General features: G+C 39.7%; 1 protein-coding gene and 2 pseudogenes across 1 annotated transcript in view; 1 reads left to right on the top strand and 2 right to left on the bottom strand.

Moving 5' to 3' along the window:
* LOC139818277 (uncharacterized) overlaps positions 1-27,558 on the bottom strand; it is a 91,091-nt gene that overhangs the window by 38,540 nt on the left and 24,993 nt on the right. The gene's annotated exons all lie outside the window — the stretch shown is intronic.
* On the top strand, positions 12,923-19,307 carry LOC139817751 (uncharacterized; annotated as a pseudogene).
* Positions 19,555-20,750, bottom strand: LOC139817381 (uncharacterized; annotated as a pseudogene).

The raw sequence follows: 27,558 nt of genomic DNA, 5'->3' as shown, positions 1-27,558 counted from the left end.
ATGGATCGACTCGCTGCCAGGTCTCGTATCGGATTACAACGCGCGAAAGCATCGAACTATCGGCATGCGACCCATCGATGTTACCCCCGCGATCGCCGACAAGCTCCTAACAACGGTGTACAACCACGTAAAGATCGCTGCTCCCGCGCGATTTAAAGTGGGCGATTCGGTACGCGTGAGTAAATTCAAGACAATCTTCGAGAAAGGATACACGCCAAATTAGACCACGGAGGTGTTTAGAATCGTCAAAGTGCAGAAAACTAATCCTGTGACGTATCTGTTGGAAGATTCCTGCGAAAACCCGTCGCCGGCGGCTTCTACGAATACGAGTTACATCGCGTTGCTAATCCCGACGTGTATCTCGTTGAAAAAGTTTTGCGCAAAAGAGGGGATGAGGTTTATGTAAAGTGGTTAGGATTTGATAATTCACACAATTCATGGATACACAAGAATAATGTATTGTAAAAATTTATTACAGTATAAAAACATATATATATATATATATATATATCTATACATATATATATATATATATACATATGAGTCATTTATTTTCCTAAATATCTAAATGTAATTACAATATATTTACAGCGGTATTTACAATATATTTACAATGGTATTTTATAATATCCCCATGGCAGCGTTTCGGTAGAACCGGGTATAATGTATCGCTTATCATCGTACGGACTTAGAGCTATTTTCGTTTCGGACACGGTGTATACCTCGTGTTTTTTGGATCTTATGCAGGTTTGCTGTCGCGTCATTTCAATTTCGTCGCGCAAACACCGCGTGTAATCGTCGAACGTTATCGACCTGGCTACGACGTTACTCTTAACACCTTTAGCCTTTTTCGTATCTTTCTTACCGTCCACTCGCAAGGCGTACATCTTTGCTCTAAGCCCGACGAATTCGGTCATTATCGCACCGTTATTTTCGTCTTTCATTAAGCCCGGAACTTTTTTATTGGCGAGTGGGATACCGTAAGTATTATCAATCGCGTAATCGCTAGTGTCAAATCTATGAATGTGACGCTTCATGATATCATACACATCGTCGCACTCGATGTGATAAATGAGACTGTCAGTATTGGTGTACGTGACTTTACACTTGTCGCGATACAACGGTAACATGTACTCGTGATGAAATTCGTACAAACATGTCTTGGATATATCGAGGATGCACATACCCACATAGATTGGTTTGTCGAACTTCACCTCGAGTTTTCGCATTTCTATTGCTACTAAATTCTCCGAAAAGACGCTTCGGCTATGAAAATTTGGTTTCGCAATCATAGCCTCCGCGCCGTATCTACCCTCCCAATGAGTCACGAGTCGCACGTCAACGTGATTGCGCACATTCTCCATGGTTTTGCCAAACACGGCATTGTTCATCAATTTGTATAAATTTTTCTCGAAATCATTGTTGGCCAACGTTCTAAATTTCGTATTGAGGTCTATATAATCGCGAAGCCATGGAGATTGCGCGAATTTCAGTATACGGTAAATTTTTGATATACGGAGACCGTGACGAGTACACTGCTGCAGGTTGCGATAATGTATTACATAACGTTTCTTATCGTATAATGTTGCGAGGAACTTGTCCTGCCGCTTGCCGGGTGGTTTATCGCGCGTCGGACAGAACGGTAGGTCAGTGTGCGCGTCGTGAAGATGTTGCGGATACTCCAAGTCGACTTCGAGAATGTAGCCTATCGGGGAATCCAACGCGACATCCATAACATTAAAATCGGTTACGTCGTCGACCCATTTAAAATCTGCGTATGGCAATGGTTGACTCATTGCCCAGCCGTATAAGTTATTTACATCAAAATACATGAGGTACGACGACGGTTTCGATGGATCGTACGACTGCATGTACTTGTTGTTGGCCAGCGCGTATCTGTTTGAACATTGACTCAAACCGCCGCGTATACCGCGTTCGATAAACATGACCATGTCAATGTCGGTGAGCAATTCGAAATTGATGTGTGTATGCTTCAACATAGCATCCCACGTAAAACCCGGTAGAGTATAATAATACGCCGGATCGAGTCCATAACTCGCAACGCAACTATCGCGAAAATTTTCAAAGATATTGGCAACAGCAAGACATCGGTCTTGAGATATAAATCGCTGTAATCACCGAGCGTTCGAATGGAGAACCGCTGCCAGACGTCGACGGCGTGCGCGTAATCGCTCTCGGATACGGTGTCACCTGTCAATGAACTGTAAAACGAGTCGCGCGGTGGTAAACACAAGTCCTCCAATTTTTCGACGCAGTAAATGTATTCATATGGAAATACGCCTTTTCGTGTCAGCAAATTAAAATTTTCTGCGGATAATTCACAAAATTCGCGTTGCAATATTCGCAGTTTATCCTTGCTGAGATAAGATGCCAATTTGTCGAGACTAGCGGTGAGAAACTTATACGAATCGATAAATCGCAATTTGACGCACGTTTTCTTATCTTTATCTTCGGTGCTTTGAACGTTTTTTGTAAACGAAATATATTTTTCTTTTGTGATCGGGAGTAAATCTACATGTCCTTCGTATGCTGTTGCTATTTCAGTTATAATAAAATGTGCATCGTATCCCGATAAATTATGAAACACTATGGGAATGCAATGCGAATCTTTATAATTTAAGTTACAATTCGAATGCGCGGGACCTCTGTATCGACCGGTCAGGTGACAATGGTCGCGTACTCGCACGTCGTCTGGCTCGAACGGTTCTTTGCACACGTGACAGTGCGTTGCGCTGTTAAACTTTTCCCACTCGTCTCGCGTGAAATCTGCCATGGGTATATTAGTGGACAATATAGTTTTTACGTCGTGAGCTAAACGTCTTAGCTCCTCGGCGAACCACGCGACGCAATCCTTATCGCGACGAAACCGATACATAGATAACGACTCGTCGTACGAGCAACGCACGTAGTACCCTATGCTAAACACGCGATGATGTTGATATGTGTACCTGGACGTTTCCGGATCCGCTTCCATCTTCTCCAGGGTACACTCCAGGTTGGCGTATACGACAAACGGAACTCGTTCCTCCCTGTTGTGATTTTTAAAAACCAACCACTTGTCGTTATCGCTCGGTAACTTGATCGCGCAGTCATTCATCTCCTGACAGTCGACGGTGTGGGCAGCCAATTTCTCGTTGGAGCTGAAGTAGTGCAAACATCTGCAAAAAAAAAATAAGCGCAAATATTATAATTTTTTTTTTATACACAAAATATTCTATATATTATTAAAAGAACTATAGGTACTTACCGATCGCAAAAGTATTTCCGACCATGGTGTCGGTCGATTTGCGAGCTCACGAGGCGGGATAGGTTCTTGATCCACGCAAAATGTCCCACGTTGTCCTTTCCTTTCCTTTGACCCGCTGGATTTCCAACTCTACTTTGAGTCGTACCGAGTACCACGGCGATTTATAAACTAGAGGAGCCTCTGTTTGGGTCCGAGGCGCCCTCTTAGAAATTCAATAATTACTGCTTTGCAGTACTTTCCCGGTAAGCCATGCCACATCTCAGGAGAGAGCTCTCTGCGACTCGATAGATCATAAACCAAGATTCAAACCATTTATAAAAGTAATAATCAGTCTAGCTATTTTGACATTCAAATTACCAATCACATATTCTATTGAAAAAGGTGCTATTAATTGATTCTTCAAAAGGCCATCAATCAAGATAGCTCTTTCATCATTATAAAAAGGACACGCCCAAAATACGTGGTTGATATCCTGCAATTCCTCCCCATAAAAGCAACCGGGGGAATCAATCCAACCAAATTTAAATTTTGTGGTTCCAACATACAAATATCCCGTAATTAAACGAAACAGCCTACACATATCCGTACGGTTACCTCTATACTTTAACAAAGATTTTAACTTAATATCTGAGAATTTTTCCATGTAATACTTTCCCGTGCCTATATCAATATCATTTAAAAATTGAGCATCCATTTCTTCATACATCTTTATATTATATGAGAGCGCGTCCTTAAACGAGATCTTATTACCAGGAAAAATTCCATTAGTAGCAGCCTCCCTGGCAGCTCTGTCAGCCACTTCATTCCCTTGAATCCCTTTATGGGACGGACACCAGGAAAATTTAATATGTTTATTCTCACAAGCCGCCAATGACAATTTCATTTTTAAATCTGGAATAAGCGGGGAAAGCTTATAATCGTGATTTTCGTTACTTAACGCCTGGATTACGCTAAGGGAATCAGTGCAAACATTAATAAAGTTCCATGCCTGGGACCACATAAGGTCAATAGCCTTAGATATGGCCAAGCACTCTGCTGTAAATGAGCTAGATAAAACATTCAATTTGAATTTAAGCAGCAATTCAACTTGTGGGACCCAAACAGCACTACCAACACAGATTCCCTCCGCCGACTCAAATCTCGAACCGTCAGTGTAAATGACGACTTCTTCCGGAGATGAACGATGAAAGGAAATCAGATTAATAAAAGCTTGGTTAGGCGATCCGTTATTTCTAGCTAACATACCCGATTCTATATCAAAAGTTGTAGAAACTAAGTCAAATCTATCGGGATACGAAAAAACAGGATGAAAGGTCCAGGTATATAGACTGTTTCTAAAAGGAGCGACCAAAGGCCACCTTTTGACAATGAATGGAATATTTCTGGGAGCCGTCTTTATTGAGATATTATGTAGATTGATAAGTTTATTAACAAGCTTATTATTTCTTAATTGAACAGCTTTATATATAAATTTATCACACTTGTAGGCGATTCTTCTCACAAATGACTTTTGTCCCCCGAAATGCCAACAGACCCGGTTAGGTGTGGATCTAGGTAATCCCAGAGCAATCTTGTATGCCGAACATAGGAGCCTCTCCACTATAGACGTATATGTATTAGCCGCGCTTATATACCAAATTGCTCCCCATTCTAATTGTGCCCCAATGGTGGCATTAACAAAATTCACCGCTTTAATGGGATCGATACCCCACGTACGACCAGCTAACCATCTTAGAATGTAAGAGAAACACATAATTCTAGCACGAAGCAAGTTAATATGATTATGCCATCTAAGCCCACAATCCATGTTCATGCCCAAATATTTAATCGTATTCATTAACGGTAAAAAACCATTAGTCACCTCCAGCCTATCAGGGGTAATAATATTTCTCTTTCTGTGAAAAATGGTGAATTGGGTTTTAGGGAAGGATACACTAAGACCCAAGTCCGATAACCATTTCCTAATCCTATCAAAAGTTCTACTCAGAGTCGATAATATTGTGTCCAGGTTAGAATATGAACATAAAAAAGCTATATCGTCGGCAAATTGGATAACTTTCACATTATGTGGGATAATTTTAAGAATACCCCTTAGGTAGAGCTTAAAAAGATCGGGACTAAGTACCGAACCCTGAGGAAAGCCACTCTGTACCAGACGGCTACCAAAAAATTTACCAGATTCGTAAAATTTAACATCTCTCAGACCAATCAGGTTTCTCAGAAACTTCTTATAACCCACAGGAATATTCAGCTCATTGATCATTTTGAACAAAATTTGCGGATTGACGTTATCATACGCACCCTTTATATCCAAGAATATAGCACCAGTCATTTGGCGTAAGGCAAACGATTTATATATCTCTACATTAATGAATGCCAGGCAATCTTCACAAGATTTACCCCTTCGAAAACCAAATTGACAGTTGGGAAATATATAATCCAGCTCGAGAAATTTTTCCAACCTTTTCTTAACCAGTCTTTCTAGTACCTTGAGAACGCACGAGGCCAACGAAATTGGTCTGAATTCATTTTTATTAGATTTCGGGATCAAAGAAACTTCAAAAAATTTCCAATATTCCGGGAAGGAACCATCTTCCATGATCTGATTAAAAATATCAAGCAGATAAATTATAGCCGAATCAGGCAAAATCTGATTACTAATATCTGGTCCAGGAGAACTTTTGACTTTCAGAGACATAATAATAGTCTTTAACTCTTGAAATAAAAATTTATCTTCAAATATAGATGACAATGAATCGGCTGTCACTTCACTCTCAAAGGAATCAGAAACCCAAGGAGAGGCAAGATTATCGATTGTTCTATCGATGGTCAACAATCTACTCTCCGTAGGAGGATTAGGTCTATTAAAGAAAATACTCTTCTTGAAAGCTCCGATTGTATCCCAAAAGGATTTGATGTTCTAATTGAAATTTATGTCATTAATAAAATTCTGAAAATTAATTTTCTTTCTACGTCAAATCGTAATTCTACATTCTCTAGAAAACCTTCTATATTTCAAGAGATTTTCTTCAGTAGGAGAGGACTTGAACTCTTTAAAAGCCTTGCTTCTATTATACACGGCATCCGTACACTCCTCATCCCACCAAGGCGGTCTCATCTTTTTTCTATTTTTAGAGTGTCTGATCGGAAAACTTTTACGAGTACCTATCGAAGGGTCAAAAATTGTAATTTCTTTTGAGTCCATGATTTTCGCCCCTGCTCGCAGCGCATTGTCAATTATACTCTCGTACCACCACTCGTATTTCTTTGTAGTAGAATCCATGGTTACAGAAGCCTCGTTCATCTTGGAATTCATTAACTCACAAAAGAGTGATTTATCTAACGAAGCAATATTAAGTCTTTTTTTACCTGGGTCATTGCACGATTCATCCACACAATAACCAAAATGGAATTGAGTAACAATAGGCAAATGATCACTACCCATTGGATCGTCCAGAGTGTTCCAAGAATATCTTGAATTAATATCATTCGAGACTAAAGTAAGGTCGGGAACACTAATATGATTCATGTTATCAGAGATTCTAGTAGGATTACCATCATTCAAATAAGAAAATCTCGTATGAACCAACGCCTCTGCCAAGGCTCTTCCATCTCGGTTCGGATGTGAAGAACCCCAAGATAAATGTTGCGTATTGAAATCACCACAAATAATAACACCCTTAGAGCTCCAAGACGACTCTATCGAGCGGAAAAAATCCGTCCATCCAGCCTCATTTATATGAGTGTCAGGTGGTTTATACAAGGAGATAATTACAACTCGGTTTTGACATAGTCTGTCGCATTTTATAGAAATTACTGAGTATTCAAGACCCAAGAAATCCGGGAATTCTACATCGATGAAAATCGGATCCAGTTCCTTCCTACATATAATCGCTGTACCTCCTCCCATGTGCTCTCTATCATTTCTAAATGTGAAAAAATCTTTAAACTGAAAATAATTCCGATTTTGAAGCCACGTTTCTTGTAAACAAACGATGTCGTATTTTCTAATGAAGCTCGAAAGCTCCGGTTGTTTGTTAGAAGCACTTCTAATATTCCATTGCAAAACTTTAAGAGAGTTAGAGAACGTAATATAATTAATATAATCAAAAGAAATAGATCAATCGGCAAGTATAATTAACCAACGAGCCATCAGTTATTATTATTATTAATAATCGCGGATTCGTTACTGAAAAGAACTCTCATATATTCTACAAGGGCTAGGTTTCTATCCCTCTCATTTGAATTCGAAACGTATATTTTCTTTAGATCTTCTATTATAATATCCGGACGGGGAAAAGTAATAGCAACATCCATACCGCTAGTGCTCCGAGTCTCTGCTGAAATTTCTAATTGATTCTCATTGGATGCCTTCAATGTTTCATTACGGGATGAATCCGTATCGGAAAGACTACTATGTGTAGATTTCCTATCCCTCCTCGAAGGGGGAATACTCACTCAAAAAAATCGAGACGGAAGCCGTTCAGGACGACGTTGTTCAGCCTCCGCCCCACCCACAAAGGATCCAAAACTCCAACCGCGAAAGGCAGCAGATCTCAACAGTCTCTCCGCCTGATTACAGGAAATAATCCTTTTCGAGGTGATCAAATTCCTGGCTCTAAATTGTGAAACGTTGGCAAATGCCATAACAATATTAACGAGTTTGTGTTTCAAAAATACAGGGCACGACACATCAGAGGAATAATGATCGCCCTTACAATTTATACAATTTACTACTACGTTCGATCTGTCACACGATTCTGATGTATGGCTGCCTCCACAATACCCACAGGTCAGTTCACCTCTGCAAAAAGCAGCTGAATGGCCCCATTTAGAGCATTTAATACACTTTCGAACTCTGTTTACGAAGGGGTTGACTTTACACTTCACCTTATAAAAAAAGACTGATTCCGGCAACAAACTAGACATAAATGTAATTTTAATTGAAAAAGAATCCTTGAGCTCATTACCGTCTTTCTTATCACGGAATTTCAACCTCTCAATTGAATGTATACTGATATCTTCATCCAAAAGCGTCAAGTTTTCTAATAATTCGCTCTCAGAGAATGAAGGATCAATGCCTCTAATGGTTCCGGATCTGAATATCTTATAGTTAGGGATGTATGCTACCCAAAAGGGAGGCAATATACCACTTGACTCCACTAATCCATTTGCTTCAGTAAAACTGTTGAATTCAATACATACCACGTTCTTTCCCAACTTCATAATAACTTTAATATTATTAAAGTTTTTACATAATGATTTCCCTATGCTCATTGGGTGTAAATTACCTATATTATATACCTCAGAGTCACCCGACGCCAATGATTCAACATGTACTAAGAAAGGGGCTATACTGTGATTGTTATATCTATTGGCCTTCTGTGCCGCGATAAATTGTGTTCTTTTCGGAATTTTTATAGAACCCCCTTCAGAGAATCTCACAGTTTTATTCAGAGGAGAAAGAGAAGTATCCATGTCCGAATTATTCTTATTGGTGTCTTTGTTACGATTTGGCGAAATACGAGACAAAGTTCTATTCAATATAAAAGAGGAGGAATCCAAAAGGAGTTCCTCCGGGCCCTTATCACATCTTTGTCTTTTTTTCTCTTTACCAGAGTTAGGCGACTTATCTTCAAAAGAAAGATTTTTCTTCTTAGTGTTCCTCGGCATTATTACCAAGTTCTTATCAAGTTAACATAAACAAATTAATTACTGAATAAGCAAAATGAGTAATCTAATATTAAACCAATAAGATAATCAACTGAGATAATATATCTATGTTATCTAAAAATAATTTTGTAATATTATTCATATAAATTAAGGGAAAATAACTAACTGAGCTGTATAAACGTTAAGTTTACCGAAATTAAATGTAAGGATCAAAACAAATCGTCAGACTCTCGTCCAGGGATTAGGCAAAAGAAAAATACCACTCACTCTCGTCACGCGTGTTTACGAGAGCGTGAACGCTAGTGGTAAACACATGCCATGTATACAAATACCATACATTTAGGGATGTAAGTGGCTGAATTTCAATATTTAATAATTAAACATTTAATATTGCCAAATCTTTAATCTTACTCCTAAATAGAGAAACAGAACATCGAATCACAGAGATAAGTTCTAATTCAATAAATCGTACAATTTAAATGTAAATCCGAAGAACTAATTACTGAATAAGCGAAATAAATAATAATCTAACCAATAGAAAGTGATATATCGAGAAAATAATCAACTAGGATAAGTTGTACAAACGTTATATCTATCGAAATCATATATAAAAGTCAAAATAACTTATTATGTTTTCGTCCAAAGACCATCCATGGCAGTTAACAGAAAATAATAGGCAATGGAAAATACTACTCACTCTCGTTACGCGTGATCTTCTTACACGCGCAAATATGCGAGAGCGTAAACGCCCGTGGCAACCGCGTGCCACGTGTATGTACGCCACAATTAGGGGTGTATATATAAATGACTGAAAGTTTAATATTATACTAAATCCTTAATTCTAATCTTAAATAAAGAAACTGAACATCAGCACATGTAATTAAGTGAAAAAATAAATATATCACTCATAAGTACTATTCACTCTCGTCACGCGTGATCTTCTCACACGCACATATATGTACGAAAGCGTGAATCATTCAATTTAAATGCAAAAATAAATATATAACTCATAGAATTAAACATTTAATATTGCCAAATCTTTAATCTTACTCCTAAATAGAGAAACAGAACATCGAATCACAAAGATAAGTTCTAATTCAATAAATCGTACAATTTAAATGTAAATCCGAAGAACTAATTACTGAATAAGCGAAATAAATAATAATCTATCCAATAGAAAGTGATATATCGAGAAAATAATCAACTAGGGTAAGTTGTACAAACGTTATATCTATCGAAATCATATATAAAAGTCAAAATAACTTATCATGTTCTCGTCCAAGGACCATCCATGGCAGTTAACAGAAAATAATAGGCAAGGGAAAATACTACTCACTCTCGTTACGCGTGATCTTCTTACACGCGCAAATATGCGAGAGCGTGAACGCCCGTGGCAACCGCGTGCCACGTGTATGTACGCCACAATTAGGGGTGTATATATAAATGACTGAATACCAAAGTTTAATATTATACTAAATCCTTAATCCTAATCTTAACTAAAGAAACTGAACATCAGCACATGTAATTAAGTGAAAAAAATAAATATATCACTCATAAGTACTATTCACTCTCATCACGCGTGATCTTCTCACACGCACATATATGTACGAAAGCGTGAATCATTCAATTTAAATGCAAAAATAAATGTATAACTCATAGAAACGTAAGTTTATAAAGAAATTAAAATATATAACTGATCAGTACACGTGTCACACACATATTGGTACCACAAAAATTAAATCAGGGGTGAAAATAACTTAACTAATCTATCTATATCATGGCTCAAAATATTGTTAAAACCTTAATCTAAATCTTAAACAAAGGAAACAGGACGTCAAAACACGTAAATATATAATCGAATTCAATAAATCCTTTAAACTAAAATAAGAATAGAAGCAATTCGAATGTAAAAATAATAATTGTAACTCATGAAAACCTGAGTGTATATGGAATAAAGATATATTTAAACAATTCTTTAAATATATCTTTATTCCGTATACTCACCATCCTTTAATATGCAAAGTGGCTTATCTTTATGGCTAATTCGGAGTAACTTTAGACTAGATTCGATCCTCCGCATTCCATCACGTTTCTCCTTCCGCCAAGTTCCGTACTCCTTTCCTTTCTTTTTGGATTTCCTACTTCACTTTGAATCGCAGTACTCCGGTGATTCGGAGTATCTTTACGTCTATATGATTCAGTCACGGATTCCACACTAGATTCGTTCCTCCGCATTCCATCACATTTCTCCTTCCGCCAAGTACCGTACTCAAAAATACTCTCTCGCCGCACGTCCGATCCTCACGACGGCTCACGACGGAATCCCCGTCCCACGTTGTCGTTATGCACGTACAGCAGATTTACGTGTCTGTCCATCTTTCGGTCAGTAACCCGTATTGGTAGGATTGCAAGTTCCTTGTTTTTTTTCTCGATGCTGTACACGTTGATGGAGATGTTGTTGTGATTCTCAAATTTTTTAATTTGATCCAACGTCATTGGAAACTCAATGTCCGTAAGATCTAGCACCGACGTGTAATATGAATACGACGATTTCCGATATGTGTGTCTCTCGGCTGGATACAGAGCAGCCACCACTGACCATGCGAAACATGCATTGTCTATTGATCGCACGTTTATCACCGCGTTCTTCTTTTTAATTTCTTGCGGTATGTCCACAAAACACCCCGCGTGCAATGGATTGTATTTGTTCACATTTACCATTAAATTGAGTATACGCGACAACGCCCATCCGCTATCACGTTCCTGGAATTCCTCCAGCTTTGCTAAGGTAGGCTCGATGACGTGTTTCTTGTACCACTCGAGCAGATGAGACTCACGAAAGACTTCATAGTTTCTTGTTGCGATACTTTTATTCGCGCGTTTGTCACCCGCAATAAATTCACCATTAAACACTGTGTTAATTTTTACATTGTCATGTCGTTGCATGACGTTCCGCACACGATCGAGTACAATTTCTCTCGCATTTTTGAGAAATTGACAAGGGTCGATGTGTTTGGAATTTATCACCGCACCAGTCAATATACGACTTTCAAAAGCCGGATCTATCTCGCGCCATCTGAGTCCTGTCTCACTCGCACTGTATCCCGCACCCACATGTACGAAACGTTGACGTACCAAGTCTTTCAAACCTTCGAGTCTTGCGATACAAGCGACCAATGACTGTTTGAGACCGATCGATGACTGATCGATTGATAATCGTGGCCGTTTAATTCGGCTTTGTTCTTCCAACGATTCGATAAACTCGTCGCATCGTTGCTCCCACGCGGCAAAGTCTTCCCTCGAATTTAACAGGGTGGATTGCTCCAACAACTCCTGCTCCATGTTATTGCATGATCCTCTTGCTAACGCCATTTGTTGCACTCACGACTTCCAGTTTTCGACTATTAAGCGTATCCCCTAGATTCGTCATTTTATATTCTACTAATGATGCATCGTTTGCTTATCATATCTAATTTCATCTCAGCAGCCGTACATCGGCGCTATTTGCAAAATTTGCAGTTTTGCACGTGTTCGATGAAATCATTGCGAGACACGTACGTTCACGAAAACGCGCCATTGACTTTTGGTGATTTGATCTGTATCAATGCAGCAGCCGTACATCGGCGCTATTTGCAGTTTTGCACGTGTTCGATGAAATCATCGCGAGACATGTCGCGACATGTTCTTCAAAACAATAACGCTCCATTGAATTATGCGAAATTGCAAATTTTGCAGTTTTGCACGTGTTCGATAAAATCATTGCGAGACACGTCGCGACATGTTCTTCAAAACAATAACGCTCCATTGACTTATGCGAAATTGCAAAATTTGCAGTTTTGCACGTGTTCGATGAAATCATCGCGAGACACGTATGCTCTTGAAAAGAAATCATATTTGATGCCCGATGAGGTGATCTCATCACGAATGTTCTTGACAAAGATATCACATTTAACGTATATGTGGATTGTGGTGGCGGTCACCATGCAGCAGCCGTGCATTGGCGCTATTTTTGCAAGATTTGCAGTTTTGGGTATGTATAAATGGTCTATGAGGATTCTAGAGCACAGTCAAGAGTTCGATACGGTTCGAGTACGTCGCAAACAGCCTCCAGATACGATGAACACTCATGGTGCGAACTACTACGTTCCGATTCAGGACGAAACGTGCGAGAAACAGCACAATGAGTATGTACCGCTAATTTTCATATATACTTGTGCAAAAAAAACTTTTATAAACATATAATTGTATTTTTTCAGTTTTGATAAACCCCGTTATACGCCACGTATTTTGGGAAGAAGATTTGGTAAATGTTTACAATTAGGGCCTGGTCTCCGATGACCTTGACCTTGACATATGTTGTCAAGGTCACCCTCCTGAGTGACCTTCAGAAGGTTTTAGTTGGGGGTCGCTATTCGTTAAAAAGTTATTAACAAAAAAAGTTTGGAAAATATAACAGCTATTTTGAGTATTGAAAGGCATAAATGACTAATATATATGTCGAAACAGTTCACGCATACGCTTTCCACGCGAACCGAGGTTCACGCACACCCCCCCGTGCTTTCGGGGGAGGTGCGGTAGCCCCGAAATAATTCACGCATACACTTTCCACGCGAACCGAGGTCACGCACACCCCCCCGTGCTTTCGGGGGAGGTGCGGTAGCCCCGAAATAGTTTACGCATACACTTTTCACGCGAACCGAGGTTCACGCACACCCCCCCCCCCCCCCGTGCTTTCGGGGGAGGTGCGGTAGCCCCGAAATAATTCACGCATACACTTTCCACGCGAACCGAGGTCACGCACACCCCCCCGTGCTTTCGGGGGAGGTGCGGTAGCCCCGAAATAGTTCACGCATACACTTTTCACGCGAACCGAGGTTCACGCACACCCCCCCCCGTGCTTTTGGGGGAGGTGCGGTAGCCCCGAAATAATTCACGCATACACTTTCCACGCGAACCGAGGTCACGCACACCTTTCCGTGCTTTCGGGGGAGGTGCGGTAGCACCGAAATAGTTCACGCATACACTTTCCACGCGAACCGAGGTTCACGCACACCCCCCCCTGCTTTCGGGCGGCCCGAAAGCGGGGGGGGGGTGTGCGTGAACCTCGGTTCGCGTGGAAAACGTATGCGTGAACTGTTTTGACATATATATTAGTCATTTATGCCTTTCAATACTCAAAATAGCTGCTATATTTTCCAAACTTTTTTTGTTAATAATTTTTTAATAAGAAGCGACCCCCAACTAAAACCTTCTGAAGGTCACTCAGGAGGGTGACCTTGACAACATATGTCAAGGTCAAGGTCATCGGAGACCAGGCCCTAATTGTAAACATTTACCGAAGATTTGCCTTGACATTAACAGCGTATAAATTTTTGGATGTTGGAATCAACGCGGGACCTATGTCCTCTGCGGATATATTTATTGGCGATAACCGAGGCAATCGGATAATTCTGCTACATGCAACGTGGGTGACATTCATCGAAAAACGTGCAGATATACAGCGACTCGTGCAGTCATCGGCACCATCATTGCTAACGTTTCGAGATCTGGAGCTTGTTAAAATACGTGACGCAGATATTGTAAAATTGACGTCGTGCGGCACCAGCTTGTACATGAAACCGTCAACTGTACTTTTCCTGTTCGAACTAGAACATTGCGTCGAGAATGTGTATTTTCAACTATGTCAAAATGTTCACGGCGTAAGTGAAAAATTCAAACAGTTTGTAACAATTTTACGTCAAAATTGTATCACCGATAAATGTAACGCAGTTACAATCTTGCGTGACGTTTATGATAAAAATTCGATTATTGATTGCGAATTATTAGCCTACGCTTTGGATACTATTGTGTATAATGCGCTACATGATAAATAAATGTATATAATATGATTAAAAAAGTTTTAATTATTTTTCCTCGTCATTTTTACCGTTCATCCCATTTTCTGTCATAAAGCTGTCTTCGTTTATCGTTTACTTAAATGTAATATTAAAAATTAAATATCGCAAAAATCTGAACGATTAAATATTGCTGGCGAAGAAAAGATACGCGATCGCGAGCGAGAACGCGCGAGGGAAAGAGACCGCGAACGGGGCCACGAGCGAAAACGCGAACGGGGGCCGGGAGCGAGAGGGACCGCGCGAACGAGAAGACTCGCGCAAACGGGGGGGGACGGGGGCGCGAGACATCGCGCGAACGAGAAGACGCGCGCGACCGGAGGACGGCGGGGGGGAAACATCTACGAGGGGGAGATAACGCGAGCGTGCCGTGTGACGTCACGCGGACTCCGCGGCGCGGCGAAACGCGAACGCGGGTTCCCTCGCCCCGCGGCGCCCAAAAACGCGAACGCTCCGCGGCGCGGCGAAAACGCGGACTCCCTCGCCCCGCGGCGCGGCGGAAACGCGGTCGCCCTGCGGCGCCGGAAAACGCGGACCCCCTCACTCCGCGGCGTCGGAAAACGCGGACCCCCCTCGCCCCGCGACGCCGGAAAACGCGGTTCCCCCTTCCCCCTCCCCCGCGGCGCCCGAAAAACGCGGTTCCCCCTTTCCTCTCCCCCGCGGCGCCCAAAACACGCGGTCCCCTTTCCCCCTCTCCCGCGGCACCCCCCTGCGGTCCCCCCCCGCCCGCGGTCCTCCCCGCCCCTCACCCCCCTCGCCCGCGGTCCTCCCCCTGCCCCTCACCCCCCCTCAGATCCCCACAGATGGCCGGAAATGCCCGTAGCTTACCTACTCTATTTCCGTTAACATCTGATACACTATCGTTTCCAATTATGTCATTTTCCTTATCGTAGTTTGTCATTTCATGTCCATCTGATACATTATCAAATGAATTTTTTCTCATAGCACCAGCATTTTCTTGTAAGTACTACAAATTTATATTAATTTGTATTTAATACATTTGAGCAACAGATATATATATATATATATATATATATATATATATATATATATATATATATATATATGTAGGTCTAGAGGTATGTTCCGGGACTGTTTACGTTTTTTGAAATGTACAGTCCTGGAATATAACGCATATATATGTAATCAGATTCAAAAAATTGTCCCGAAACGTGCCGTAGGACATGAATTTTTTCCAGGACAGTCCTGGAAACTGCCAAATGTCCTGGAATATACCGATGTAAAAAAATAAAAGTCCCGGAACATACTTCCGGACCTACATATATATATAGTATACAATATAATATATTTTAATATTTATTACATCTCTTACAAGTAGAACATCATCTTGATCATTGTCATTGTCATCAACTGGAAGCCACTCGTCCATTTCAATAGAATCTGATGACGTCTCGCATGAATTTGTCTTTGTAGGTATCTTGCATGCATTTGTACTTTGATCTGTATAAACATTTGTATAATATACATAAATATAATTTAACAGATTCTCAGCTTTTTCACATATTACTAGCTAGCAAAAGTTACAATATCTTTCATTTTAATGAGCTTTAAAATAAGAAAGAATCGTAACATTGCTTTATACTGTGCATATATTTTATACGTATTATATATTTTACCTTCTATATTATCACAATCACTTTTAATGCCTTCAACAGAAGGTTTAATAATGTCTCGTACACGTTCCAGCACTACATCTGATTGGGATTCACAAAAGGTCCTCCACCTAGTTTTTCAATCATAACTTACTTATTACAATATACAGTATTATTTGTAAACAATTATTTACTTCTACAAATTATGAAATAATTAGTTTGATATGTAATATCTCTATAGTTTTACACCAAAATATCAACCAACATTTTACTTGCCTGTTTTATATAATTTTATCCTTTCATCAGCGAAAAATCTTCGTGTCTTTTTTTTTAAATTCTCCCAACAACTTTTGAGGACTTCCGCACTTCTAAATTCAGTTGAAGAAGATGTACTATTGTAATTATTTTCTATTACCTTCCAACACTTTTCTTTATCTTTTGATCTTTTGACAGTTCTTTTATTTTCTATTATATTTTTATACTTCAATACTATTTCTGTTAAAATTAGTTTTTCCTTTTCGGAAAAATTTTGGGCACGTTTCCGTTGCACATTTAATTTGGCTGCATTCATTTTTATTAATTATACACTTCTTCGTTTGACAAGATATGATTCTCCTAACCTAATAATCCTAAACCACAGTAATCACAGTTCCGTTAGAACGATTATTGGACCAATCAACGTTCTACATTCTAATGCTTTCAGAGTTATATCAAACATGCTATAAGTTTAGCTAAACGTTCCGGATAGTTTACTCGTAGAAACCAATTAATATTAAACTGAAAGTTAATTTTAACCAAAGTTTCACTAAACCGTAGTTAACCACAAATTGGTAGAAACGGGCATAAGGGGGACGCTAGAAGGAGACGAAGAGTGAGTTAATCTAAGGTTAAAAGTTAACCGACACTTGTGAAACTGGGCCTTATGCCATTACATTGTCGCCAAAACGTTTTACGCTAACATCTTGGCAACGTAATGGCTAAAATGTTCACCGTGTGTCTATTATTATGAATATAAATGATCGAATAGTCTAATCCAAATTAATAATATTTTTTTTACAACGTTTCAGTGCTTGGTGCACACTTTTATTAACCCGTTCACTTGAAAATGTATAAAAAGTACAATATAAAGTGTACAGTATACTGTACACTTCAAGTGAACGGGTTAATACATATTTATTAGTACTTTGCACAAAATAATGTCATAGTGAGTCGAGTGCTATTATTATTAATTACGATTACACATTAACAATTTTTGGTTTTAACAATGTATATTTTATAGATGATGAAATAGTGTTGTACCATTTGTTAGGTACACACCAAGCACTGAAACGTCCTAAAAAATTAATGTCACTAATCCATCAGAACGGCTAATTGAGTCATTTTGCGCTAATTTGAGTAATTGTTTATTTATTTATCTTAAAGGAAAGAGACATGAAACTGTGGGTGTTGTGCAGCATTCGGAGGAAGGAGCTGTAGAGTCTACACAGCCTACAGTCACACAAGATGAGTTGCTCATTCAATTAGTTCGTGCCCGAAAAAGTTTGTGGGACCATTTTATTCCAACCAGGGAAAGAACAAGATTAAAAAAAGATAGTCAATGGCAAGAAATTGTAAACGTATTTAATGGTAAGATCATTTTTTAATTACTTATATGAATTATGTTATCTGCGTGTAAAAGTAAATAATAAACGATTCTCTGTAAATCGTAGGATCCCTATCTATGGCGACAATAAAGCAGAGATGGAAACAACTTCGAGATTCGTACATAAAAGCGAGGAAAAAAATGTAAGTATACGTGCGTAGTGGATCGGGGGCGGAATCTGGCCATCCATTACAAAGTTCTTTTGCTCATTACGAAGAAATGCGGTTTCTCGACGATACCGTAAAGACAGCACCGTAAGTATTTACATTGCTTATTTTTAACTGAGAGTTTGCAAACATTCAAATTGTGTGCAATTGGATTTTAGTTATTTGTGTAACAAGTGCGGGAAGTTTAGTCGCCTTCGGCTCGTGCGACCACTCCGCACTCGTGTCCAATTCTCAACCCGCACGTGTTACACACCTTATTTTATATTACAAAGTGCGTGGAAAGTGGCCTATTGCGCGCGCGTCATGGGCCACTTTCTACGCACGTGTGATATAATAGTTATTTGTGTAACAAGTGAGGGAAGATGGAAATTCACGGGTGCGGAGTGGACGCACGAGCCGAAGGCGAGTGCGATTACCGCACCCGTGAATTTTCAACTTCATGCACGTGTTACACACCCTATTTTATATTACAAGTGCGTGGAAAGTGGCCCATCACGAGCGCGTCGCGCGAGGAATGGGCCACTTTCCATGCATGTGTGACATAAAATAATTTGTAAAATTGTTTTGGTTTCAGGACTGTCAGCTCCATCCAGCACCTTTTGGAACCGAATTCATCTCATGGTGACGTGGATGATATGCAAATGGACATGACTGGGGACAACTTGACCAATTGTGATGATTCCATACTACACGATATTACACGTCTTCCATCAGAATTGTCACAAAGATCGTTATGTTCATTGTTAGGGGAGAAAAAGAAGAGTAAGTGGCAATTTTCTCTTGGTTTTGTGTTTTTTAAGCTCACCATGTATACGCATATATTATTAATTACAGTTGCGCAAAGGCAAGCTGAGATCGAAAATAAATTCCTGAATATGGTTGAGGAAGTGTCGTCAAAAGAAACGTGATATAGTAGATAGTTTTTTGGACCAGCTTGGCGACATTCTACGCCGACTGTCCTATGTACGACGCAGAAACTTGCAAAGAAAACTCATGGAAATTGCCATAGAAGAGGAGCATGCCGAGCTTGCAGGGAGAGAGAATGCCTAATAGAAATGTTTCTTTTTTAATATAATAAACTCTTTATTTTGTGTATTTTTTTTATAAAGAATAAAATATATTTTTCTACCAGTTCATTACATTGTTGTACGAAGTGCCCTGTATTATTAAACTGTAGGAATATTGTTAAAACAGACTACGTACGAATGTTGTGTCGTAAAAACTTTTTCGCATTATATACTTTAATAAAATATTTTATTTACAAGTACAGTGCGTTAAATTGAAAGTACATAATGTTTCAAAAGTTGTTAGTTAAAACTTTGTCCCACTGCCACGATAAAGGATTGACATGCTCGAAATAATGAGCAAAGTTGTCTCGAATTTTTACTGCTGCAGACTTTTGCGAAACATTTCTATAACTTACAGCTGTAAGTCCGTTACTTGTAGACAGAAGATTGCGCTCTTCTTCTTGTATATTACAGTACCTTCTTTCTGCAAGTGGTAACTCCAATTCTTTTTTAATAATGAAATTATGCAAGATAACCGTTGCTTGTACAGCTTTTACGGCAGTAGATGTACACGTAACAATAGGTTGACGATATATCCTCCATCTTGCAACCAAAATCCCGAAAGCACATTCAACTGTTCTCCTTGCTCGACTCAGGCGATAGTTGAAAATTTTTTTGCTGATATTTAGCCGTCCACTCCGAGGGTATGGTCGCATCATATATGTGCTCAGAGGAAAGGCCTCATCTCCCAACAAAACGTACGGAAAATCCAAGTCCGTATTATTTAGACGCGTAGGTAGAGGGATATGGAGAGCATTCGTTTCAAGTAGACGCGGTAATCCGCTGCCTTCAAAAACACCTCCGTCGCTTTGCCTTCCTTCAGCTCCAATATCAACAATAATGAAGCGGTTCTTGGCATCACTTACTGCAAGCAGGTTTATGCTATGCTTTTCTTTGTAGTTGTAGTAGCACGAACCACTACGAGGCGGTGCCTGCAATTGGAAACCATTCTTGTGATGAACACATTACTCATTCCAAAGCATATCATGCAGTGCATCATCAATGTGTAATGTATTGAACCTGAATTATTATAAATAAGTTGATAATATACATTTTACCTGAATTTCGACATGCTTCCCATCGATAGCGCCTATGCAGTGTGGAAATTGGCATGATGTCTCAAAGTCTCCTGCAATCATACTCCAATTTTCTTCAGTTGGATTAATCAGAACTTTCTCCTTTAGGGAGAGCCAAATTGCTTGACAAGTTTCCGGGATAATTCGTGATAGCGTACATTGGGCAATGCAATAAGCATACGAAAGTGATGTCATGCTGTCGCCAGATGCCAACTATCGTACAGTCACCTCTAATCTCGTCCTGGCCGATATTGGTTTTCGAACTACATTTTGTTTTTCGATCAGTGGTCCAACAATATTGGTGACATTCTGAGGTAGTTGAAATATTTTTCTCGATCTGTCAATCGCATCTTCACAAGTAGATTGTCGCTGGCATCTTGCAGAAGTCTTCTTCTCTCGGTAAAAATAGGCCGTACCCACATTTTACGGTCGTTTTTGTCTTCTTGCAATTTCTTGTAACGCAAGTACAAAAAAAAACATTGAAATAACTTTTTTCATAGTTATCTCTGCATATTTTATCGGTTCATTCCTTGCTTGCATAAGATACTTTATAATAATCATCAACATGATGTTTGGATCCATAATGTTATACTGCCACTTTTATACAATAATAAAGTAATCGAAGTATGTAAAAGCTTTCTTTTTCAATCAGCTCAAAAATTTGATGGAGTATACTGTATCCGCGTTGACAACGGATTTTGACGCGTTCGTTCCGCGAGTTTGTTTCTCCTTATATTACATGGAGCACAATTTGCGCGGAAAAGCGGAACAGTATAGTGACAAATAGACATTTGTATTCATTTCTTTTAATTGTGTTTACTTAATTCATTGCAATTTTTATTAATATGTTTATCTTTTCAGCTTCTATTGAACACAAGCATTTTAATCAATAAATACCGTTAAAAATTAATATTTTATAATTCTCCGTTCCGCTTTTCCGCTCAAAATATGCTCCATGTAATATAAGGCATTCAAAACAGACGGAACGGAACGCGGAAATCTAGTAAATTTTGTCTTCCGCGTTTCCGCGTTTCCGCGCTTCATGTACTGTCACCCAAGTCTATCGACCTAATTTTGAAATACGCGCGCGATATCGAAACTGGCGATACCTGCGCCGCCAGCGTCGAAAAAGTGAAAGTGACATTTCTCTGTTCTCTGTTTGTTACATGTATGTTATAATGAGATGAGAGCGGTCAACGTAGAAAGTATCTTAAAATAAAATTTTCACATTTGGACTTTGCGTCGCAATATCTCCGCTCGTAGGGCACGTAGCGGAATATTATAAGAGAAACCCTCCCCTAATTGGACCCCAAGCTATCGATCAAGCCTACTTAGAACTTGATCCGTTCACTCGTTATCGAGATCTCAACATCTCGGGTACTCGCAACCCGTCGCGTCGCGTAAAAGAGTCACGGTCGGTCTCGCTCCGCGTGTACTTGGCACGAGACACTACCATGTCTCTTGATGTTTTTTCCGAAAGCTGCGCCCTCCATGCAGGATAGGCTCTTGTGCGGAGCAAACTGGGCTCCGTCTTTCGGAAAGAGACGTTAAGTCGTTGGTCCAAAGGGTTAAGCGAAAGGAGAAGGGTAGTATTGGATGAGAATTGAATAAAGGGTTGGGAACGTCCCTACAAAACGCCTTGCCCTGAGGGGAATCAATAAACGTTTTTATCTTTAGTTTAATAAATATTATAATTCGTTGGAGCTGCAAGTGACAAAAATTATACATTCCAACTTATAGAATAAATCTTACTTAAAAACTTGTTTGTTTTTCTATTTAATTTTGTATTTTGTATTTTTTATTTAAACAATATATAAAAAAAGTGTGCAAGTAGAAACCTACACATTGCTTCCTCATAGTTTTTAAGTGTGCAAGTAGAAACCTTTGCTCACAAAGCTTCCTCTATTTGTTTTGGCTTCCTCATAGAGGAAGCTTTGTGAGCAAAGGTTTCTATTACAGACATTTTTCTAAAAATTAGGGACCTTTGATCACGTATAAAACTGAGTCTAATCAACCAAATCTTAAAAAATTATATATGAAATAGGGGTAGAAAAGACTGAAAAATATAAAAGTTGTAAATTAAATAAGTAATTATATTTAATTAAATAAACAAACAAAACCATTTTTTACGATTTTATTCCATTTATGGAAAAAAGCACATAAATCAATTTTTTAAAACAAAGAAAAATAAATATCTTCAAATCATGACTTTTTTTTTAAAACAAGAACATGTTACTATATTTTTAAAAAAATTGGTTTTAATTGCATTACTTTTCATTAAGTAATACTTTAATGAAAACTTTGAAATCTATTTTCTCGAAATAGCGTTTTGGCGTATGTGCCCTTTTTCCATCAATGACCTCAATTTATTTAAATATTCGATAATTTATTATTAAAAAATTATTAACACATGTGGACGTTGCGACTTTACTCTTAAGCACAAATTAAGAATAAATCATAACAATAATAATAAATATATAAATTAAACACGCGAATTCTAAAAATACATATTATGAATAAAAAGAAGTACAGTATAGATATAAAAAGAAAAAAATTAATATGTAATAAGTTGTTGATATCATGACTGGCATAAGAGGCAATGACAAAGGTCAGGTATCTAGTCTCACAATCAGTCAATATTTCAGTATACTCCAAGATTTCGCTAATGCTCTATTTACACATTATTGTAAATAGATACACTCAGAAATTTGATTAAAAACATATACAATTGGTACTCTATAGAGGCTCAGTATATCAAATATTAATTGGGCAATAAGAGCCGAGCATATACAATTGGTTTTCATATCAACCTTCACACCGATTAGGTATCTTTTGCGTTAGTTTCAGTACGAACAAGAGGCCACCGGCAACATGTCAGATGATTATGACTTTCTTCACTGAATGATTTTGTAAGTTCTGTATAATTTTACCAAGGTATCTGTATAATTATGCAGAGATAGGGACTACCTTTTGATTTCAATTTGAGGTATGTTATCAAGATCATCACCCTAAATAATCTTTAAAAGGTTTTAGCCGGCGGTCATCGTTTGTTAAATATAAAGTTATTAATAAAAAAGTTTAAAAAATGTAATAGTTGTTTTCAACATCCATAAACATAAATTGCTAATATATATGGGGAAATAGCACATATATAAGCGGGAGAAAACGAAGCTTCCTTCATATTTTAGATTTTCTCTTTAGCACACATATTATTAACATAAAATGGTTTTACATAAGTTCCCAACTTTCCACGCGAAGCCAGATTCACTTCACCACAGCTTACAGGGCGAAACAAGGTCTATCTTTGTACGGTTTGACATAAGTTTTCAACTTACCATACAAACCGTACAATGATGGAAATTGTTTCACCCTGTAAGCAGGAGATAGGACCTTGAGGTGGACCTTGTTTTACGTGGCAAGGTGCATTAACGTTACAACGTTGTTGCAATTTCTTGATGTTTATTGCTTACTGGGAAGAGTGGGTACTCTTGCTACCACCTCTCTCTATCTCCACCCGGAGGTAGACTTCGGTTTGCGTGATAAGTTGAAAACCTATATGGAACCGTACAATGATCGAGTGAGTCCCAATTGCGCACATTACAAATCGGACACGACAATATTTCCCGATCGGACACATTCTCGATCGAACACAGTCCCGATCGGACATAGTTCCAAACGGACACAGTTCCGTTCGGGACTGTGTCCGATTGGGATTGTGTCCGATCGGAAATGTGTCCAATCGGAAAATATTGTCGTGTCTGATTTGTAATGTGCGCAATTGGGACAATCCCCAATGATCCATGATCGTCAAGGATGTCCAATCGTACGGTGTCTAATCGTGCAGTGTCCAATAATCCGGTGTTTAATCATTGTGTGTTCAAACAGGATACGCCCTCTCAACACCATTAAAAATATCAAATTTCGTTTTTATATCTAACATCTAACACTAGACAGAAGTGATATCTAATGCTACGCGTGCACTATTTAGCTTTAATGTTATAATGTTACTGTCACACAACAAATACACACAACTGATGTACACAACTGATACACACAACTGTCAAAATACGTACAAGAAACACAGTGAAGCACGCCAGGAGGCAAGTTTTGAAAGATCCAATCAGCATCGCGAAAGAGGCCTAAAGATAAGAAATAAATTCACTCAAATAATATCCCTTTTTTAAGAGTAGATAATTACTTCTTTTATATTAAAAAAAGAACGAACTTTATCCTAGGAACAAAAAACAATTTTTTACACTGGAATACAAAGAACTACTCAAACTTGGAAAACTCAGAAAATTTTCCACCTTTTGATAAATATCTGAAATCCTATTTAAATGAATTTTTGCTTAAAAGGAACGCCGACGTTTTTCAATATTGGGATTCAAGTTCTTATACCTACTTGAAAAAAGTAGCTACAAAGTATTTATCAGCTCCTACCAGCGTAGCGAGCGAGCAATTGTTCAGCGCTGCTGGACAAATTTATGCTGATAAGAGGGCTAATTTGCTTGGGAAAAATGTTGATAAACTTCTGTTTCTAGCCTATAATATTAAACTGTTTAATTTTAATTATTGAGTTCACAGTTTGATGTAAAGAAATACTTGTATTATTCTTATTTATTACTTTTAGGTAGATTTTTTTTAGTTTTTCCTAGTTAGTAACTAGTAGTTACTAATTCATTATGTTCCTAAAGCCAAGTGCAAAAAATAATTTACGTTTGCAAAGCGAACCGAAATGTAAAGAGGACTAATAAGTAATTATTTTATTTTAGTTACATATGATTAAAATAATAAAATATTTAAAATAATAAAAATAAATTTGTGGTTGTATTATTTAATATTTTAAACCACAACTCCGCAAAGGCAAACACACACTATACTCTAAATAAAAAAAACAAATACACTATCTCAACTTAATAGCAATTAGCTATTATAGCATAGCAAATATTAATTCCTTAGGCTTCGGCTTCGGCTTTGGCCAAAAATTGACCTTCGGTTGGACACTAAAATTAATTAAACTTTATATTTAATAAATACAAAAAGCTAGTAAGAGCTCTTCTAAATCAATCGGTAAGCTACACTATGTTGCTATGTAGTGTGACGTGACAAATGTTACGTCCCTCACCCCAGATGGGAGCTCGGCCGAGGGAGGCGTCAAGGATGGTGCCTCCGCCCGGGGCGGGCGGAGAGCGAACTTAGGTTAGGATTAAGATTTCTTGCGAGCGTTACAAGTCGAGGGAGTGCGGAGCAGATGGCTAGGGTCACGGAATTGTAACGGCGTATGCCGCACCGAGGGACTTACGGCTGGAAGCAGGGAGCTTCCAAGGACGGACGGTCGACGGACGGGTCACGCTGGAGCCCACAGCCGGAACAGCCGCTGGCCTGTCAAAGCACCCACATAGCCCGCACAACAGCAATGCAGCCCGGAAACGGAGGACCCGAGAGGGGGGACGCCCCGACGAAGGTCCCCGTCGAGGAACGGGGTCACCACCGGGAAACCGCCACCGGTCGGCGAGCCATGGCCCGTCCAGCCTGGCCGTCGAACAACCGGATGATGAGTCGTGGCCTGGACAGCCGGTCTCACACAGGCGGGCTTTTAAACCACCGCCGGCGGACGACAGCGGATATGCGAGGGGCGCCCTCGCAAGGCGGCGATCGCCTAGAGGGATCGCTGGCAGGCCAGGGCGCAGCACCGACCAGGCTAGGGAAAACGGCGCGCGCGGGCCCAGCGTGGTCCCGCCGGGCCAAAGGAACGCCACTGTCGTGCGAGCCGCCATCCTGGCAACATCCAGCCCTGCGAGCCGAACGACGAGCTGCCGGAACCAGGAGAATTTGTAAGGCCACTGCTCAGCCTCCCCAAAGTAAGATCGCGGTAATACCAAGGCCCTCCCGGGAGTCGCGTTGTGCCGCGGGAATACATGGAATCAGCCGTAATTGAATAATACCGAGTGCCATACCGCGGGAGGGCCCGTGCGACAAAGTGATCGCGAGTGCCCGTCTCGGGGATGCGAACGTACGGCCGCCGACAGTCAGCGTGATTGTAATTTCGTTGCGTGTGATTTCGTTTCGTGTAATTTCGTTGCGTGTAATTTCGTTGTGGGTACTTTCGTTGCGGGTAATTTCGTTGCGGGTAATCTCGTCGCGTGTAATTTCGTAATCGTCGTTGGCTTAACCGTGCCGTAGTTTTGGGAGGTGGCTCTCGCGCGTGTGAGAGTCTCGTAGTTATCGTTGCCGGTTAAGTTCGTGCCATTTGTAATTGGATATCCGTGCGTTTCATCGAGATTAATGGCCCACGGTTGTGTCGCGTTTACGGGTGAGGCCATTCGTGCGTCTCGGGGAGAGTGAAGATTCCCAGCGTCGTCGCGGTAGATCGTAAGGAAATTGCGCTAATTGTTAGAAGTAGACGTTTCGAGTATTTCGCGTTTGACCGCCCGGGTAGAATTCGCTGCAAATTATGTCGGGGAATAGTCTTGTACGAATTCGATCGGGATTGCAGTTCAGCGACGGAATGAGTATCGCGCTCGTGGGGTGACACGTGGCGCGTATTCGAATTCTGCTTGTTCGCCGTGGAACACGCTTACCTTCCACTTGTTATCTGCATTAAACTGAAATATAATTTTATGTTCTTTGTTACTCGAGTGTGATGATTGCGCTACGCTCCCTCTCCTATTCCAACCGCGATTAATCAAAGAAGCCCACGCCTGAGAATACTGCGATCTCGTGTATCGTGGTGCGAGGAATCGCACCTGGCGCCCAACATTACATCATAAAAATACTCAGTCGAGCTACCATCGGGGTTTCGGAGAGGAATATCGCGAATCATAAAAGGATCCTTAGTGAAGAAAGCGACGGCGCGCTCCTCCACGGCCGGCGAGACCGTGAGGAAATCGTCGTCGCCGTCACAGTAGTCTATACATTATTGGGGTCTATTTTTTAGATAGGATTAAAATACTAGTTAGAATTCTCCCATAATAGTTTTCCAAGTCTGGGACTACTTTAATCACAACAGGATAACCTCTTTTAACGCATGTGATCAACGTATTCTCGCTACCGATGAATAAGTACAATCAGTTCAAAATTATCTTCAAAAAAAGTAAAAAAGGGGCCAACGTACGCACAGCGTATGTTGTAAATCTAAAAATCTAACTTAAGTAGTAG

This window comes from Temnothorax longispinosus, chromosome 8, assembly GCF_030848805.1.
Source record: "Temnothorax longispinosus isolate EJ_2023e chromosome 8, Tlon_JGU_v1, whole genome shotgun sequence".
Lineage (NCBI taxonomy): Eukaryota > Metazoa > Arthropoda > Insecta > Hymenoptera > Formicidae > Temnothorax > Temnothorax longispinosus.
The sequence above is the reverse complement of the archived record's forward strand: the minus strand, read 5'-3'. Positions and strand labels throughout refer to the sequence as shown.